The sequence below is a fragment of the Loxodonta africana genome, chromosome X, assembly GCF_030014295.1.
Source record: "Loxodonta africana isolate mLoxAfr1 chromosome X, mLoxAfr1.hap2, whole genome shotgun sequence".
Lineage (NCBI taxonomy): Eukaryota > Metazoa > Chordata > Mammalia > Proboscidea > Elephantidae > Loxodonta > Loxodonta africana.
The window spans coordinates 47349959-47368330 of NC_087369.1; the positions used below are offsets into that span (position 1 = coordinate 47349959).

General features: G+C 46.5%; 1 protein-coding gene across 1 annotated transcript in view; it reads left to right on the top strand.

Moving 5' to 3' along the window:
* The first annotated feature begins 1118 nt into the window (after nt 1-1118).
* NYX (nyctalopin) overlaps nt 1119-18372 on the top strand; it is a 53861-nt gene continuing 36607 nt past the window's right edge. The window contains exons 1-2 of the transcript XR_010319763.1: nt 1119-11529; nt 13738-13816. The gene's annotated coding sequence lies outside the window, so the exon portion shown is untranslated. The remainder of the gene's footprint in view (nt 11530-13737; nt 13817-18372) is intronic.

Below are 18372 nucleotides of genomic sequence, written 5' to 3' on the forward strand. Positions count from 1 at the left end.
GTGCTGCTGCTGTGTACTTTCTACGGCATTTCTTCAGGAGGCATCTAATATCTGGTCGTGTCCCTTTTGGGGATGCTAGGAGTGATCAGTTGAATCCATGATTTCCTTGCGACATAGTGGTTTTCTTATTGTATCAGCTCTGCATTTATTAACTGTGATTTTTTTTATAAAGAAAAACTTTCCCTCATCAATGATTATATCTGGTTATCCTGAAATACAGTCCATAAGGGAAAGGCAAGATAAATGCCTACATCTTTCCGTTTAATTATCACTTTCAGAACGCCCTTCAGAATAAGCTACTGACGAGGTGCTTTTTTTTTTTTTTTGTATCATTAAAGACTCATGGATTTTAAATAATATTTATCGTATTTGATGCGTTCAGTTCATTACAGTCGCTATTCTTATTGATGCTTGTTCCACCTCAACTCCTTAAAGTTGGCTCCTGAGTCCTTTCCATTGACCCCAGTATCTTTGATGGTTTCTTTGCTTTCTGAAATAATAAGACGTTCCAGGATCAGTAAATACTGTGTCAGCGCTAGGTCTGGAAGCAGCCTTTTCTACAAGGAGCTCTGGTTCCTTCTACTGGGAAGTGCAGAGGAACATTCTTTGGATGCAAAGTGAATAGCGATGATTTCAGAAGAGGCTCCCAGACAGTGTATCTTTGCGTGCCTCACGGTGGGCGGTGTTTGTTAGGTGGAAAGGCAAGAAGGGACCCTGGGCCAACGCATTACCAGTTAAGCAAACAGGCTCTCAGCCACTATCGGAGATACATGGCCGGGTCAGGAGGGCAGGGCACTCAGGGACGGCCTCGGAGCCCCTTCGCAGGTTGTCACCTTTGGCAAGTTAGGCCCTCGCCCTGGCATCCTTTCCAGCCGGTCCTTGAGGCTCCAGGTGCGTGACTAACGTTTCCGGCACTGACGCGCCCTGGGACTTTCCCAGGCCCCGTCACCGCGGAGTTGGAGCCAGTAGCGCGGCGGGGGCGGGGGCGGGGGCGGGGGCGGGGGCGGGGGCGGGAGGGCAGGAGGAGGCCGGGAGGCGCCCGGCTCAGTCTCAGGAACCTTGGCGCCCTCTGGCGGCCACGGCGGGCGGGGGCGGGGTTCGGCGCCGGCTGCCCTGCCTCTTCGTACCGGGTGGGGCTGGGAGAGGCTGCAGAGGCTACGCGAGGGTGTGACCTTAAGGGGGAGAAAACCCCACTGTGTCAAGCGAGGTTGCAAACCCGGGCTAGCGAGTTGCAAACTAGTTCTCTGACGTTCGCGGAGGGAGGGAGGGACTGGGATCCAAACATCAAGATGTAACAGGCTGCATGCTGCCCCTCCATTACGACGATGGCGCGCCCTGTGCCGGGAGGGGGGAAGGAGGCTCCAGTCCTCTCCCCTACCTGCAGTTGGGGCGATGTCACGCCAATGGGTGTCAGCGGACCTAGGCCACTGTCCCCACCCTCCCAATTCCAGAAAGGAGGCCTAGGTGATCTAACCAACCCCCACGGAGCTGGGATTTTGATTGGAAGGTTGGAGGTGAAATGGCAGACGAAGTAGGGTGGTTTGTGAATAAAGAACAAGGGCATTTTGGGTGCTTTGTCCACAGAATGGGTTCAGCCAAGGTAGTTTAGGGGTTTCGGGCAAGAAGTGGAGTGACTACACCCTTCCTCTCCCGCCCTCATCCTGTCTTCTCATGAAGGCAATGGGGGTGGCCACAGGGACCCCGTGTGTCAGACACTGTGAGCATCTCACTGTTGAGAGAGTAGCTGGCAGAGGGCGCATCTTGCTAGGGTTCCAGAAAAGCCCAGGAGCTGGGAGGCAGGAGACCTGAGTCCTGGCTCTACCTTCACCTAACTGTCATGCTAGGGAGCGGGTCACTTCACCTTTCTGGGCTTCAGTTTCCTCATTTGAAGAATGAGCGATCTGGACTAGACTATTGAATGTATTTCAAGTACTATAAGACACGGAGCTGAGGGTGCCTACCCTAAGACCACCCAGTAAATCAGAGACAGAGGCTTGGCCAGGGGCCAAGGCTGTCACTCACTCCAGGTCTCTTTCCAGGCTCCCCCACTAATTCTCACAAGAGCTTCAATTCTTTTTAGCAAACATTTGTATACCTTCTACTGTGTGCCAAACACAGGCTCACTCCTAATGTTTCTGGGGCCTGGGGCAAAAGTACGCATGGAGGTCCACCTATCATCCAAAAACCAAAATCCACTGCTGTCAAGTCGATTCTGACTCATAGCCACCCTATAGGACAGAGTAGAACTGCCCCGTAGAGTTCCCAAGGAGCGCCTGGTGGATTTGAACTGCTGACCTTTTGGTTAGCAGCCGTAGCACTTAACCACTACACCACCAGGGTGTTTAAATATTTAAAAGTTGTAAGTCAAGCCAACAAACCATTAACTAAGGTAGGTTTGATCCTCCTACTTTGACACATGTATCTCCATAACAATTTGGAAGGCCAGGTTCAAGTTGGGAATTCTTATAATCCTCAGAGCTCTGGGCTGAAATGTGGTGGCACAGAGAGAGTGGGCCCCAGTCCAAGGCCTGTGGCTTGCTTTCTCTTTTCCCAATCAGGGTCACACCAAGAAGGCCCTTTTGTGCAGGTGTGTGGATTCCCCTTCCCTCCGGTCCAAGCTCTGGCCACATCCCTGCAAACACCTGCCCCTTGTCTGCCCCTGGAGTAAGTCTAGTTGTGTGCACACTGGTGGCACATCAGTCAAAAGAAGTGGGCTCAGAACTAATTGGGCAAGAAATTCTCGAGTCCTAGGTACCCAGAGCATGGTCTAGAAGGGCGGCATGGCGTCTGGATGGGCACGTCCCCTTGACTCCAATGACTCCTTGTCCCATGTCTTGCTCCCTCTTGCCCACTCTAAGGATGGTACTGGCCAGGCTTTGTAGGAGTGCAGACCCGGATCAGGCAGAGCCCCTTCAAGGAGGCAGATCATCCAAACACTAAGTTGCAAGGCAGATGCCTTCGGGTTGGGGGCAGGATACTAGGAAGGGGCTTATTTCTTAGAGGAGGTAGCACTTGTGCTAAGCCTGGCAGGAGGATTGGGATTTCAGCAGGTGGGGAAGTAGAGAAAGAAAGAGCCAAAGGCCCCGGGACCAGCCATGCAGGGTCTGTGTGTCTGTGAACTGTGACTATAAAGCAGAAAGGCTGTCTTCTGTGTCTGGGAGCTATATGAAGGAGCCTTGGTGGTGTAGTGGTTAAGCGCTTGGCTACTAACTAAAAGGTTGGTGGTTCAAACCTACCAGTTGCTCTGCAGGGAAAAAGATGTGACAGTCTGCTTTCGTATAGATTTACAGCCTTAGAAATGATATGGGGCAGTTCTACTCTGTCCTATAGGATCGCTGTGAGTCAGAATCATCTCCATCCACAGCAACAGGCTTGGGTTTTGGTTTTGGTGAGCTGTATGGGGTGGGGTGGTGCCCCCAAGGGGCAGCTTCACCCATCAGAGCCAGATGACCCCCTGTAGCCTATCCCAGGGAAGCTCAGCATTGAGCAGAAGTCCCACCTCACCCCCCAACAGGCCACCTTGGTAATCAGCATATCTTTAACAATTCCAAGTTGGGGAAGCTCAGCTACTCACAGCTTTTATAAGGAATTCTGCCTCCCCTGGTTTGCTATAAGGTTCCTGGGTGGTGCAATCAATTTGTGCTGGAGTGAGAACCGAAAGGTTGGCAGTTCAAACCCGCCTAACCATGGAAGAAAGGCCTGACAATCTACTTTCGTAAAGATTACCGCCAAGAAAACCGTAACGGAGGAGCTCAGTTCTACTCTGTAACATATGGGGTTGCCTTGAGTTGGATTTGACTGCAACGGGCTTGAATTTTTTGGTTTGGTTTCCTATAAGAGATGGCCCTGGAAGGAAGTTTTCTTTAGAAATCGATATCACTTTGCCTAGTAGACAGAGGCTGCGGGAGAATTAGCACCTTAAAAAATTTTTTTTTTTTTTATCCCAGCTGGGAACAGCTCCCTGCCCCTAGGTGGAGAAAACTCTGAGATGTGTATTCTACATTGTCTCTCAGAGTTTCCTGCGGATTAAGCTCCAATTGCCCACAGCAGTAATTTGCTTGATAACACCTTTTTCCTGCCTTCCCTCCCCTGTCTCACTTCCCCACTCCCCTGCTGGTGCTGCCTGAAGACACCTCCCAAACAAAGTACTTACATTTGAATGCTTGTCTCAGGGTCTGTTTCTGGGGGAACCCAAACTAAATCTGTTTCCTCATATGTAAATTAAAGGCATTGAACAAGGTGATCGCCGGCTTCCCTTCCAGCTCTCTGCGGGGGGCATTTGCCTTCCTGCCCCTCATCAAATGAAACAGGGCACCTACTGCCTTGTTTCACTGAATGTCAGGCTAAATGTGCCCATGCTTTCCACCCCGGCAGAATGGTCTTGACACCATGTGGTCTGCGTATGTGTGTACAAGCAGAAGGAGCCTGGAGCAGAGAAGGAGAAAGGTATCTGACTTTGTATCCAAGCTGCCTCTGAGAGGCCCCACAGAAGGCCACTGAACATCTAAACCCGTGAGTCCAAAGGAGGTATTTTGTCTTTTCCTTTAATGTGAGCCACGTTGCTAGGTCTCTGCTGGCTGCCTCCAAACCAGTGTAGCGAAAATTACAAAGAAACGAGAGAGCTTTTTCCCCCTCTATGGATGGAAGCTTTTCTAAAAAGGCAATCTGCAGAGGTTAAATGATTCCTCCTGGGATACCTCTATTTCACATGTTTACTTAGCATACCCCTCCTTCCTTCTCTTCCTTTGAGACAGGGGGCCACTGTGGGTGCAAAACTGCCCCAGCATCCCCCATGCGCCTGGGGGTGGGCTATGAAAGGAAGGGGCCTCTCCTACCTTGATCTTTGGCTAATGGTTGTCCTGTTTGAAATGTCTCCTTGGGGGGATGTCAATCAATCGCACTTCCTATTGATAAAGGGTTAGCCCAACCTCCCATACCCATGGCCTTTAATTTGATTCGCGTTCATAGCGACCCTTCAGGACAGAGTAGAAGTGCCCCATAGGGTTTCCAAGGAGCAGCTGATGGATTTGAACTGCCAACCTTTTGGTTAGCAGCTGAACTCTTAACCAGTGAGCCACCAGGGCTCCAACCTAACAACAGCACACCATAACCACAAAAGCCTAACTTGTTTGTTAGAATCCGAAAAGCTTAAAACAGTAGGAAACTAAATCAAAGGAGTGGGACAGAGTGCTCTAACCAGTTTAATGGACTGTGGACGTGTGTACCAAGCTTAAATAGCAATTTACCCCAGGAAGGGAGTTGAAGGTCTACCCAATATCATACGTAGCCCACATAACAAATAGAAAACGACTGCCACAGACAGACCTGGGACCCCTGAGCCAAGAGACCAAATCGTTGGAAAACAAAAACAAGTCACCCCATCATGATCTTAGTCCTTTGTCTTTAACCAATCATAGTCTGAAAGTCATTTACTCATAATGAATCAGCACCTGTCAAAATTGTATAAAAAGCACTTAAAGATTGTACTTTTTTGGATTTGGGTGTTTATAGCCTGAGTGCTTGCAGCCAATTCCCCATTTTGTTTTCTGATATGTCACAACAAAAATCTCTTTGTGGTGGAAGGCTTTGGTGAAAGGTGCTTCTCTACACTGTAATAACCCCCCCACACACATACCAGTTACCAGTTGCTGAGTAGACTCTGACTCATGGCGACCCCATGCATTACAGAGTAGAACTGCTCTATAGGATTTTCTTGGCTGTAATCTTTCTGGAAGCAGATTGCAAGACCTTTCCTCTGAGGCACCTCTGACTGGGTTTTAACCATCAACATTTCACTTAGCAACCAAGCGCTTAACTGAGCCACCCAGGGAATCCCTACACACACACACACACATGCACGCACACTCCTTTCCTTTTCTTCCTGGAGCAAAATTTTGATTACAAGGACTGTTTGTCCCTACATTGAATCACTTGATAGTTTCTGCTTAGTTTTTCCTTTCTACCTGGGAGAAATGTTTGATTTCCTCAGCAGAGAAGGCCTTCTTCAGTGAGAACCTTGGCTCAGAGCACGGACCCACTAGATTAGAGAAGGTCGAAGGCAGGATGAACCCAATAAGCTACAGACAAGGGCCACGGGTGCAGGCAGGCAGGCTCTTAAAGCTAAGTCGTAGCCTCTTGCCTGCTGCTGGGGGAGTGGAGGCTTCATTGGGTCAAGGTTCAATATGATGGGTGGAAGGATGCTTCCAACCCTCGTAGTCACAAGCAGGCGCTGCCCACCGCTCCCATCTGTGCAGGGCGAGCCCACCCTTGAGAATAGGGGCTTCATTTGGGGGGCTTCCTCTGCCTGCATCCTTATCCCACATTTTGGCTTTCAAGGCCAAATAGAAGAAAACAAAAGTCCCCCAGGGCACAGCAGTCTCAGGTGTCTAGATTTACACCCAGGGCCCTTGTGGGAAGGAAAATTCCAGGCTCCCTCCCGTCAGCATACCAAGTCCAGTGCAGCAAAGAACTTGGCTGGTTGTCATGGATACCTGGGCACATGATCCTGGGAGAGGGAGAGGACCAGACCCTATACCCAGGCCTGGTGCATCTGCTGGGACCAGAAGGCTGTGGGGTCACCTGAACTGCTGGTCAGGAGGGTCAGAGAAATAGCCCCCTGTGATCATTAGGGTTGTGTGTCAACTTGGCTGGGCCATGATTCTCAGTGGTTTGGCAGTTATGATGTAGTTCGGTAGCTATGTAATGATGTAATCACATTCAGGATGAGGTTTAAAATATTGTAGTCACCTCCAAGATGGGATCTGATGTGAATAGCCAATCAGTTGAAAGGGAGTTTTCTTGGAGGTGTGGCCTGCATCCAATATAGGTGGATTTTCTGGCAAGGCTCACGGGCCTTTGCTTGATCTGGATCCTGCAGCTGGCTCCTGTTCATCTGACCTCTGGTTTTTGGGATTTGAGCTAGTAGCTTACCTGCTGATTTTGGAATTTGTCAGCCTCCGCAGTCTGGGTCTTGGGTTTGCCAGTCCCTGCAGCTACCTGAGTCAGGAGAAGTCTCCAGTCTGACCTATGGATTTGGGACTTGCCAGCCTCTACAGCTGTGTGAGTCATTTCCTCGATCTCTTTCTCTCTATATACGTATATATGTTGCTGTTGTTAGGTGCCGTTGAGTCGGTTCCGACTCATAGCGACCCTGTGCACAACAGAATGAAACACTGCCCGGTCCTGCGCCATCCTTACAATCGTTGTTATGCTTGAGCTCATTGTTGCAGCCACTGTCAATTCACCTCGTTGAGGGTCTTCCTCTTTTCCGCTGACCCTGTACTCTGCCAAGCATGATGTCCTTCTCCAGGGACTCACCCCTCCTGACAACATGTCCAAAGTATGTAATACGCAGTCTCGCCATCCTTGCTTCTAAGGAGCATTCTGGCCGCACTTCCTCCAAGACAGATTTGTTCGTTCTTTTGGCAGTCCATGGTATATTCAATATTCTTCGCCAACACCACAATGCAAAGGCGTCAACTCTTCTTCGGCCTTCCTTATTCATTGTCCAGCTTTCACATGCATATGATGTGTTTGAAAATACCACGGCTTGGGTCAGGCGCACCTTAGTCTTCAGGGTGACATCTTTGCTCTTCAACACTTCGAAGAGGTTCTTTGCAGCAGATTTGCCCAATGCAATGCGTCTTTTGATTTCTTGACTGCTGCTTCCGTGGCTGTTGATTGTGGATCCAAGTAAAACAAAATCCTTGACAACTTCAATCTTTTCTCCATTTGTCATGATGTTGCTCATTGGTCCAGTTGTGAGGATTTTTGTTTTCTTCATGTTGAGGTGCAGTCCATCCTGAAGGCTGTGGTCTTTGATCTTCATTAGTAAGTGCTTCAGGTCCTCCTCACTTTCAGCAAGCAAGGTTGTGTCATCTACATCACGCAGGTGCTTAATGAGTCTTCCTCCAATCCTGATGCCTCGTTCTTCTTCATGTAGTCCAGCTTCTCGGATTATTTGTTCAGCATACAGATTAAATAGGTATGGTGAAAGAATACAACCCTGACGCACACCTTTTCGGACTTTAAACCAATCAGTATCCCCTTGTTCTGTCCGAACAACTGCCTCTTGATCTATGTAAAGGTTCCTCATGAGCACAATTAAGTGTTCTGGAATTCTCATTCTTCGCGGTGTTATCCATAGTTTGTTATGATCCACACAGTCAAATGCCTTTGCATAGTCAATGAAACAGAGGTAAACATCCTTCTGGTATTCTCTGCTTTCAGCCAGGATCCATCTAACATCAGCAATGATATCCCTGGTTCCACGTCCTCTTCTGAAACCGGTCTGAATTTCTGGCAGTTCCCTCTCGATATGTTGCTGCAGCTGTTTTTGAATGATCTTCAGCAAAATTATGCTTGTGTGTGATATTAATGATATTGTTTTATAATTTCCACATTCGGTTGGATCACCTTTCTTGGGAATAAGCATAAATATGGATCTCTTCCAATCAGTAGGCCAGGAAGCTGTCTTCCATGTTTCTTGGCACAGACGAGTGAGCACCTCCAGTGCTGCATCTGTTTGTTGAAACATCTCAGTTGATATTCCATCTATTCCTGGAGCCTTGTTTTTCGCCAATGTCTTCAGAGCAGCTTGGACTTCTTCCTTCAGCACCATCGGTTCCTGATCATATGCCACCTCTTGAAATGGTTGAACATCAACTAATTCTTTTTGGTATAATGACTCTGTGTATTCCTTCCATCTTCTTTTGATGCTCCCTGCATTGTTTAATATTTGTCCCATGGAATCCTTCACTATTGCAACTCGAGGCTTGAATTTTTTCTTCAGGTCTTTCAGCTTGAGAAACACCGAGTGTGTTCTTCCCTTTTGGTTTTCCATCTCCAGCTCTTTGCACGTGTCATTATAATACTTTACTTTGTCTTCTAGAGAGGCCCTTTGAAATCTTCTGTTCAGTTCTTTTACTTCATCAATTCTTCCTTTTGCTTTAGCTGCTCGACGCTCCAGAGCAATTTTCAGAGTCTCCTCTGACATCCATCTTGGTCTTTTCTTTCTTTCCTGTCTTTTCAGTGACTTCTTGCTTTCTTCATGGATAAAGTCCTTGATGTCATTCCACAACTCGTCTGGTCTTCGGTCACTAGTGTTCAATGCGTCAAATCTATTCTTCAGATGGTCTCTAAATCCAGGTGGGATATACTCAAGGTCATATTTTGGCTCTCGTGGACTTGCTCTGGTTTTCTTCAGTTTCGGCTTGAATTTGCATATGAGCAATTGATGGTCTGTTCCACAGTCGGCCCCTGGTCTTGTTCTGACTGTTGATATTGAGCTTTTCCATTGTCTCTTTCCACAGATATAGTCGATTTGATTTCTGTGTGGTCCATCTGGTGAGGTCCATGTGTATTGTCACTGTTTATGTTGGTGAAAGAAGGTATTTGTAATGAAGAAGTCATTGGTCTTGCAAAATTCTATCATTCAATCTCCGACATTGTTTCTATCACCAAGGCCATATTTTCCAACTACTGATCCTTCTTCGTTTCCAACTTTCGCATTCCAATCACCAGTAATTATCAATGCATCTTGATTGCTTGTTCGATCAATTTCAGACTGCAGCAGCTGATAAAAATCTTCTATTTCTTCGTCTTTGGCCCTAGTGGTTGGTGCGTAAATTTGAATAATACTCATATTAACTGGTCTTCCTTGTAGGTGTGTGGATATTATCCTATCACTGACAGTTTTGTACTTCGGGATAGATCTTGAAACATTCTCTTTGACGATGAATGCAACACCATTCCTCTTCGAGTTGTCATCTCCAGCATAGTAGACTATATGATTGTCTGATTCAAAATGGCCAATACCAGTCCATTTCAGCTCACTAATGCCTAGGATATTGATGTTCATGCATTCCATTTCATTTTTGATGATTTCCAATTTTCCTAGATTCATACTTCATACATTCCAGGTTCCGATTATTAATGGATGTTTGCAGCTGTTTCTTCTCATTTTGAGTCGTGCCACATCAGCAAATGAAGGTCCCGAAAGCTTTACTCCATCCACATCATTAAGGTCGACTCTACTTTGAGGAGGCAGCTCTTCCCCAGTCATCTTTTGAGTGCCTTCCAACCTGGGGGGCTCATCTTCCAGCACTATGTCAGACAACGTTCCACTGCTATTCATAAGGTTTTCAGTGGCTAATCCTTTTCAGAAGTAGACTGCCAGGTCCTTCTTCCTAGTCTGTCTTAGTCTGGAAGCTCAGCTGGAACCTGTCCTCCATGGGTGTCCCTGCTGGTATCTGAATACCGTGACATAGCTTCCAGCATCACAGCAATACACAAGCCCCCACAGTACGGCAAACTGACAGACACATGGGGGACTCTCTCTCTCTCTCTATGTATACATGTATATGGAAACCCTAGTGGCATAGTGGTTAAGAGCTACAGCTGCTAACCGAAACGTTGGCAGTTCGAATCCACCAGGCATTCCTTGGAAACTCTATGGGGCAGTTCTACTCTGTCCTATAGGGTTGCTGTGAGTTGGAATCGACGGGAAACGGTTTTGTTTTATATATATAGAGAGAGAGAGAGAGAGAGAGAGAGACACTTCACTGGTTTTGCTTCTCTAGAGAACCTAGCCTAAGACATTTGGTACCGACCAAGAGTGGTTCTAGAGAAACAAAATTGAAAGAATAAGTTTCCTAAATTGGCTTTCAAGTCTAGTTAGTCTTAAAGATGTTAATGACTCTGCTTCCAGTAGTAAAGCCTGAACTGCTGATTCATGGCATGAGGTGACAATAGAAATATGCAAAATATTACTACCAATAGATCAGGTACTGGTGAAGGGCAAGGCTCTGGGTGTCTGCATGTTTGATACCTTCTTCCAATTTTGTCGTAACTATAAGTATGAGGAAGCTGGTTGGTTGGTTCTGCTTTTACTGGACAAACTGGTGAAAGAAAGAGATGATGCTGAGTTCTTGCATGGAGAGGAATGTAGCCTGCTTGGGTTTTATTCAGGACCTCACGCCAGGGCTTTGGGTTCCCAGGGCCTTCAGGAATCAAGGGGTGGAAATGGGAGTGGCACCACTCACTATTACCCTGGTGACCCACTCTCAAGATTTTTGCTTCCTGTCCCCGCAACCTTATGCTCTGCAGGTCTAGAGGTCTTAGTTCCAAAGGGAGGAATGCTCCCACCTAGGGACACATCACTGATTCCATTGAACTGGAAGAATGCCACCTGGTCACTTTGGGCTCCTTATCAACAGGCACAGAAGGGAGTTACCATATTGGCTGGTGTGATTGATCCTGATTACCAAGAGGAAACCAGGTTGATACTACATAAAGAAGGCAAAGAAGAGTATGTCTGGAATGCAGGAGATTCCTTAGGGCGTCTCTTAGTACTACCATGTCCTGTGATTAAAGTCAACGGAAGACAACAGCAACTCAATTCTGACATGACCATGAATAGCTCAGACCCTTTAGGAATGAAGGTTTGGGTCACCCCACCAGGCAAAGAACCATGACCAGCTGAGGTGCTTCCTGAGGGCAAAAGCAATACAGAATGTTTGGTGGAATAAGGTAGTTCTAAATATAAGTTTTTTTTTTAATACAAGTTATGACCACATGACCATTTGCAGAAACGTGGACTGTAATTGTTATGAGTATTTCTTCCTTGTATGTGTGCAGCAAATATTTTTGTTTTCTTCAGTTATAAAATATAAGATGCAAATGGGGTAGTGCATTTTTGGTTGTACCTGTTGGTTGTATCATGTTAGGCGCAAGTATGACTTTATCTTTATTCAGAGATTATGTATGGTTTAAGGAGATGTGTACAGATGCCAAGTTGACAAGGGGTGGACTGTGATTGTTAGGGTTGTGTGTCAACTTGGCTGGGCCAAGACATGGCTGGGCCAAGACATGGCTGGGCCATGGTTATCATTTGGCAGTTATGATGTAGTTTGGCAGTTGTATAGTGATGTATTCATCTTCATGAGATTTGATAGAATGCAGTCACCTCCATGATGGGATCTGCTGTGAGTAGCCAATCAGTTGAAAGGGAGTTTCCTTGGGGGGTGTGGCCTGCATCCAATATGGGTGGACTTTCTGGTAAGGCTTGTGCGCTTTTGCTTGCTCTGGATCCTGCAGCTGGCTCCTGTTCATCTGACTTCCAGTTCTTGGGACTTGAGCTAGCAGCTTACTGGCCGATCTTGGGATTCATTAGCCTCTGAGGTCTGGATCTTGGGTTCACCAGCCCTTGTAGCCACCTGAGTTGGGAGAGGCCTCCAGCCTGACCTATGGATTTGGGACTTTCTAGCCTCTACAACTATGTGAGCCATTTCCTTGCGCACTCTCTCTCTATGTATGTAAATGCTTCACTGGTTTTGCTACTGTAGAGAACCCAGCCTAAGACACCCCCTGATGCCACAACCTTGATCAGACCCCCTCTACCAGCTGCCTGGCAGCAGGACCTACGAGGGGGTGGCCTCTTCAAAACTCCCCTAAGGCATAGCTTCCCAAACTTTAAGGGGCATAGGAATCCCCTCAGGATCTGGTTAAAATTTAGATGCATATTCAGGGACAGGACCTGAGATTCTGCATTTCTAACATGCTTCCCAGTGATGCTAATGTTGCCGGTCACCAGACCATACTTGGAGTGGCAAGGCCCTAAACTGAGTCCTGATGGATCTGAGAAACCTTAGCCTGATTCTGAAAATGGTCCACAGAGCCCTTAGGCCATGGCTATCCCAGCCTCATCCCCCAAAGCGGGAACTCTAGCCTTTTCATAGTGAAAGGGCACTCTTCACGGTCCATGTTTGGATCCTTCACCACCAACCAGTCCAAAGAAAGGAACTCAGCAGCCTGCATTTTGGGAAAACATAATTATTTTAAGCTGCCCTGTTCCTTCCCCACCTTTCCAAGTTATATAACATGTCCTTGTTGGAACATGCTGATAATGCTATTTGAATGACAGGAAGTCAATTTCTGGCTTCATTTTGCTGGGGGTGGGTGGGATGGAGTCAGGGCAGGGGGCAGGGTCTGGTGAGGGTTTAAGAAGAGAAGGGGGCAAGGCAGATGGAGAGGGCGAGGAGGGCCAGCGTGGCAGAGGCCTTTGGATAAAGCCGATTGGTGTGTCAGCAAAATCTGTCACTGGCTTTGGTGATTCGAAAGGCAGACACATTCTTTCATCTCTGTTAATCCTCATCTGATACAGAGGATTTTCCTGCCATTAAACCTGGAAAAAGAAAAATAAGCTCTCAAACCTGCACAAGCAACTATTCCTCTTTGCCCCCTGGCCCTGCCCCCATTTCCTTCGTGGTTGGACATTCTTTTTTGTCTATGACTGCCAAGCTTGAGAGATGGACGGGCTAGGGGAGCTGAGGGCTGCCTTGGAGGAGCAGCAGAACCAGGCAGGCCCCCAGGACGGTAAGCAACATTTGGGGACTATTTATCAATATAGTTTCTGTCCAGAGGTTTTCTCTCGGCCCATTTTCTTGCTGAACTGGAAGTGATTCCATTTGCGTTACTGTCAGGGCTTTAGCCTGATGGAGGGTCTCCAAATAGATCCAAGCTGCCAATTAGCGGGGAGCTTTTTTTTTTTTCTGTTTGGCTGTTGTTACTGGTTTCTCTTAACCCAACGTCAAGGTCGTTGCAGGGAAACAAGTGTGAAGAAGAAGGAGGAAAGGCAGGGCATTTAGGAGGAAATTTGGAGGTGTGGGAGGAGCCTGAGTGTCCTCATTCTCAAGGGACCCCTCCTGGGCACCTGGTGACCAGTGCTTTCTCCCTCAGGTAGGGATCCTGCAGCTGGGTGGTTCTAAGCCACCAGGTGTGTGAGAGGCCACAGGGATGCTGGTCCTGCTTCTGCACGGTGAGTCCTCTGAGGCCTGCTCCTTCTGAGAGCTGGCCAGTGGGGGAAGGGGTTGGGAAGCTGCTGGAAGATGCAGGAAACCACAGGGCTTCTTTCCAAGGAGGCGAGGTCTTCAAATAGCTCCTGTGAAAGTTCAGCCTGAATACTTGTTTGTCTGATTAGGTTTCATTGAAAGTGTGATCCTGGGGTGGGGGTGGGGGTGGAGGGACGTGAAGAGGGAGAGAAAACCTGCAGATGGCATGTTGTTGTGTGCCGTTATGAGTTGATTCTGACTCATAGTGACCCTATATGACAGAGTAGAACCACCCCATAGAGTTTCCTAGGCTGCAGTCTTTACTGGAGCAGATCACCAGGTCTTTTCACCAGGGCTTCGAACTGGTTCATTTCGGTTCGAACCCCTGCTGAGAATTTGCATCTCTAACAAGCTCTCTGCTGAGAATTTGCACTTCTAACAAGTTCTAAATAAGAATTACCAGGGGATCTTGTTAAAAGATAGATTCTGATTCAGTACATCAGGGTGGAAATGCAAATTCTCAGCAGGGGTTTGAACCAAAATGAACCGATTCCAAGCCCCGCTTTTCTCCTGTGGAGTTGCGGATGGTTTCCAACCACTGACCTTGCGGTTAGCAGCTGAGCCCTTAAACACTGTGCCATCAGGGCTCCTTTCAGGTGGTGCAGACCTTTAAAAATGAAATTCAGGAGCCACATATATTAAATATTCCTCTTGGTGATTTTCTTGTTCTAATTTCAGATATGAATGCATTGGTATAATCACCGAAAACTACAGTGGTTTTCTAATCACATTATTTTAAGGTCATTTAGTTTAGAAAAATTCCCTCCGAGAAACCATTTTCCTAAAGGGAAAAGACAAAATGAAAAATAATCTGTTGGAATTGTAGGATTATGGATGTTGAGAATTTTTTTTTTCAAAGTTTGTGGTCATGGTTGTTCTACGGTTTTCAATATGACAGGAAGATTCATCACAAATTATTTTTCCCACTTCTGCAGCTCCAGCTGTGCAAATCTAACTGACACAGCCCAAGGAAAAATCCTTTGTTCAGTTCCTCAGTAAATGATTCTACACAAAGGAGTTGTTTTTCTGACCCTCGGGTGAATTTCATTATTTTGAGGCTGTGACTATCTGTGTAATAAACCTTGGTATGCACTGCTAATAGAGAAAATTTTACTACATAGATAATTCCAAAATGGCAGTAATAGAATTTTCTTATTCTTTATTCCCCCTTTTCAAAAAGTAGAAAGTGAATCTACAATGAAGCTACAGGTATACACTGTGTACCTTCAATATGCTTGAGAGGCATTAAAAAAAAAAAGCCCGTGGCTGTCGAGTTGATTCTAACTCATAGCAACCCTATAGGACAGAGTAGAACTGCTCCATAGGGTTTCCAAGGAGTGTCTGGTGGATTCAAACTGTTGACCTTTTGGTTAGAAGCTGTAGCACTTAACCACTGTGCCACCAGGGTTTCCACCAAGAGGTATTGTGAGGGATGAAACCACATGGCCTTTGTCCTTGAGAAACTTACATTCTTTTACGGGAAACCCAATAAATAGATGAGAAAAAAAAATAGAACAAGGCACAGAGAACACTATGATAAATATGACATGATTCTTACCTTGGGGAGCCTCCAAAGGACAGAGGTTAACATTTATATAATCACAAACGGTCAGCTTCTTGCCATTTATCCTATCTAGAAAGGATATGGAAACCCTGGTGGCATAGTGGTTGAGTGCTACAGCTGCTAACCAAGAGGTCGGCAGTTCGAATCTGCCAGGCGCTCCTTGGAAACTCTATGGGGCAGTTCTACTCCGTCCTATAGGGTCGCTATGAGTCAGAATCAACTCGACGGCAGTGGGTTTGGTGTTTGGTTTAGAAAGGATATGAAGCTTGAGCTACTCATTGGGACAGAATGTTTGCTTCCAAGAGCCAGTATTATTTCAAACGTGCTGCCTAGAAGCACCAAAGCCCAACTGCTCATCACAGAATGCAGACAGTATTCACAGCCTGCATACTGCAAAACAGGAACTGTCCCTGCTACAAAAACCCGAAATACATTCAGACTTCTTGTGACAAGCTGGAGAGTTTAGCGATGACATCATTTGCTAACAATAGATGCGCTTAAAATTAATGACTGTCTCCAAGTCCCCTGGCGCTTTAATTTAAAACAGACTCTAGCAGCCCAGACAATATTACTCCTGACTACAAGTCATAGGCAATGCGGACAACATGTTCCTGAGAAGCAGGCGGGGGAGAGTGCTCTACATCCTCAGCTAGAAAAAATGACAAAATGAGCCTTAAAAAATAAGGCCTCCATGGAATCAGGAGTGGCTTACAGCAGGGTCAATTCAGGGCAAGAGCGAAGCAGAAATTATCCTGCGGACACCTGGGTCTCCTGGAAGAGCCTCTCCTCTTGTACTGATAAGTGCAAATACCTCCCACCCACCCCACATTAAGCCCCTTAGGGTCTTCCTGCTGTCCACAGCATACTATCTGAATTCCTCAACATGCTTTACAGGGTCCTTCAGGATTTCTTTTGCTCTGAACTGTGAGCCTTTGTATTTTATTCATTCTCCTGTCGCTAACACTTAATGCAAGGAGCCCTGGTGGTGCAGTGGTCAAAGTAATCCACTGCTAACCGAAAGATCGGCCATTTGAAACCACCAGTGGCCCCACTGGAGAAAGATGTGCACTTTGCTTCCGTAGAAATTTACAGCCTTGGAAACCCTATGGGGTTGTCATGAGTCGGAATCCACACGATGGCAGTAGGTTTGGGTTTAGCACCTAATGCGGAGACCTGGTGGTGGAGTGGTTAAGAGCTCGGCTGCTAACCAACAAATCGGCAGCTGGAATCCACCAGCCACTCTTTGGAAATCCTATAGGGTTTCTAGGAGTTGGAATCGACTCAATGGCAATGCGTAATGCACTGTTGTTGTAAGGTGACGTCCAGTCGATTCCCACTCAAAGCAACCCAGTGTAACAGAGTAGAACTGCCCCATAGCATTTCCTAGGCTGTAACCTTTACAGGCACAGGGAGCTGGCAGATTGCCAGATCTTTTCTCCCAAGGAGCAGCTGGTGGGTTCCAACCACCAACCTTAGGTGCTTAAGAAGGGTTTGTTTGTTGAATGAGTGAAGTTGCCCAGATTAGAACTGTTAGTCTGATAAACTCATCCACACAGTATTATTAGGTCTCCAAATTAGGCAGCCATAGCAACTCATAGCAACCCTATAGGACAGAGTAGAAATGCCCCATAGGGTTTCCAAGGCTGTAATCTTTTGTTGTTGTTGTTGAACATTTTTTTGTGGTTTAGAGTTTATAGAGCAAATTAGTTTGCCATTCAACAGTTTACACATGTCTTGTTTCATGACATTGGTTGCTATCCCCTCGATGTTTCAGCACTCTCCCCACTTCCTTCCTGGGATCCCTGTTTCCATTCACTCAGCCTTCCTGTTCCTTCTTGCCTTCTGAAGTTTGCTTTTGGGCAAATTCTGCCCTTTTGGTCTCTATGGAGGATTGTTCTGGGAAGCATGTTATTCACTGGTGTTATTGTTCACTTTATAGGCCTATTGTTTGGCTGAAAGGTGATCTTTAGGAGTGGTTTAATTTCAAGTTAGAAGGGTGTCTAAGGGCCATAGTCTTTGGGATTCTACCAGTCTCTATCAGACCAGTAAGTCCGGTCTTCTTTATGAATTTGAATTTTGTTCTACATTTTTCTCCCACTCTGTCCAGGACCTTCTACTGTGATCCTGGTCAGAGTGGTAGGTAGTGGTAGCTGGGCACCATCTAGTTCTTCTGGTCTCGGGCTAGTGGAGGCTGTGGTTCATGTGATCTGTTAGACCTTTGGACTAATTGTTCCCTTGGGTCTTTGTTTTCTCCACTCTTCTTTGCTCTGGACGGGAAGAGACCAATAGTTGTATCTTAGATGGCCACTCACAAGCTTTTAAGACCCCAGACTCTACTCGCCAAAGTAGGATATAGAGCATTGTCTTTATGGACTATGTTATGGCAGTTGACCTAGATATCCCCCAAGACTATAGTCCTAAGCCCTCAAGCCCAGTAACTCAGTCCCACGAGGTGTTTGGTTTTCAAGTCTGTACTTGATGTGGCAATCTACTTTCTGGAAATAGATTGCCACATGTTTCTCCCATGGAGAAATGAGAAATTAAAACACATGTCCACAAAAAGCCTTGCACACAAATCATTATATAAGCTTTATTCATAATAGGCTAAAACTGAAAGCAATCCAAGTGTCCCTGAACAGGTAAATGAATAAACAAATTGAGGTACCTATGTACAATGGAATACTACTCAGGAATAAAAAGCAATGATCTACCGATATTTGCAATATGGATGAATCTTGCATGTGTGAGACTAGTCAATGCTATTGTGTATATCAATAGTTCCTACATTTTTATTACAGAGCAGTATTCCCTTGTGTAAGGAGCCTTGGTGGTACAGTGGTTAAGTGTTCGGCTGGTGACCGAAAGGTTGGTGGTTTGAACCCATCAGCTGCTCTGCAGTAGAAAGACATGGCAGTCTGC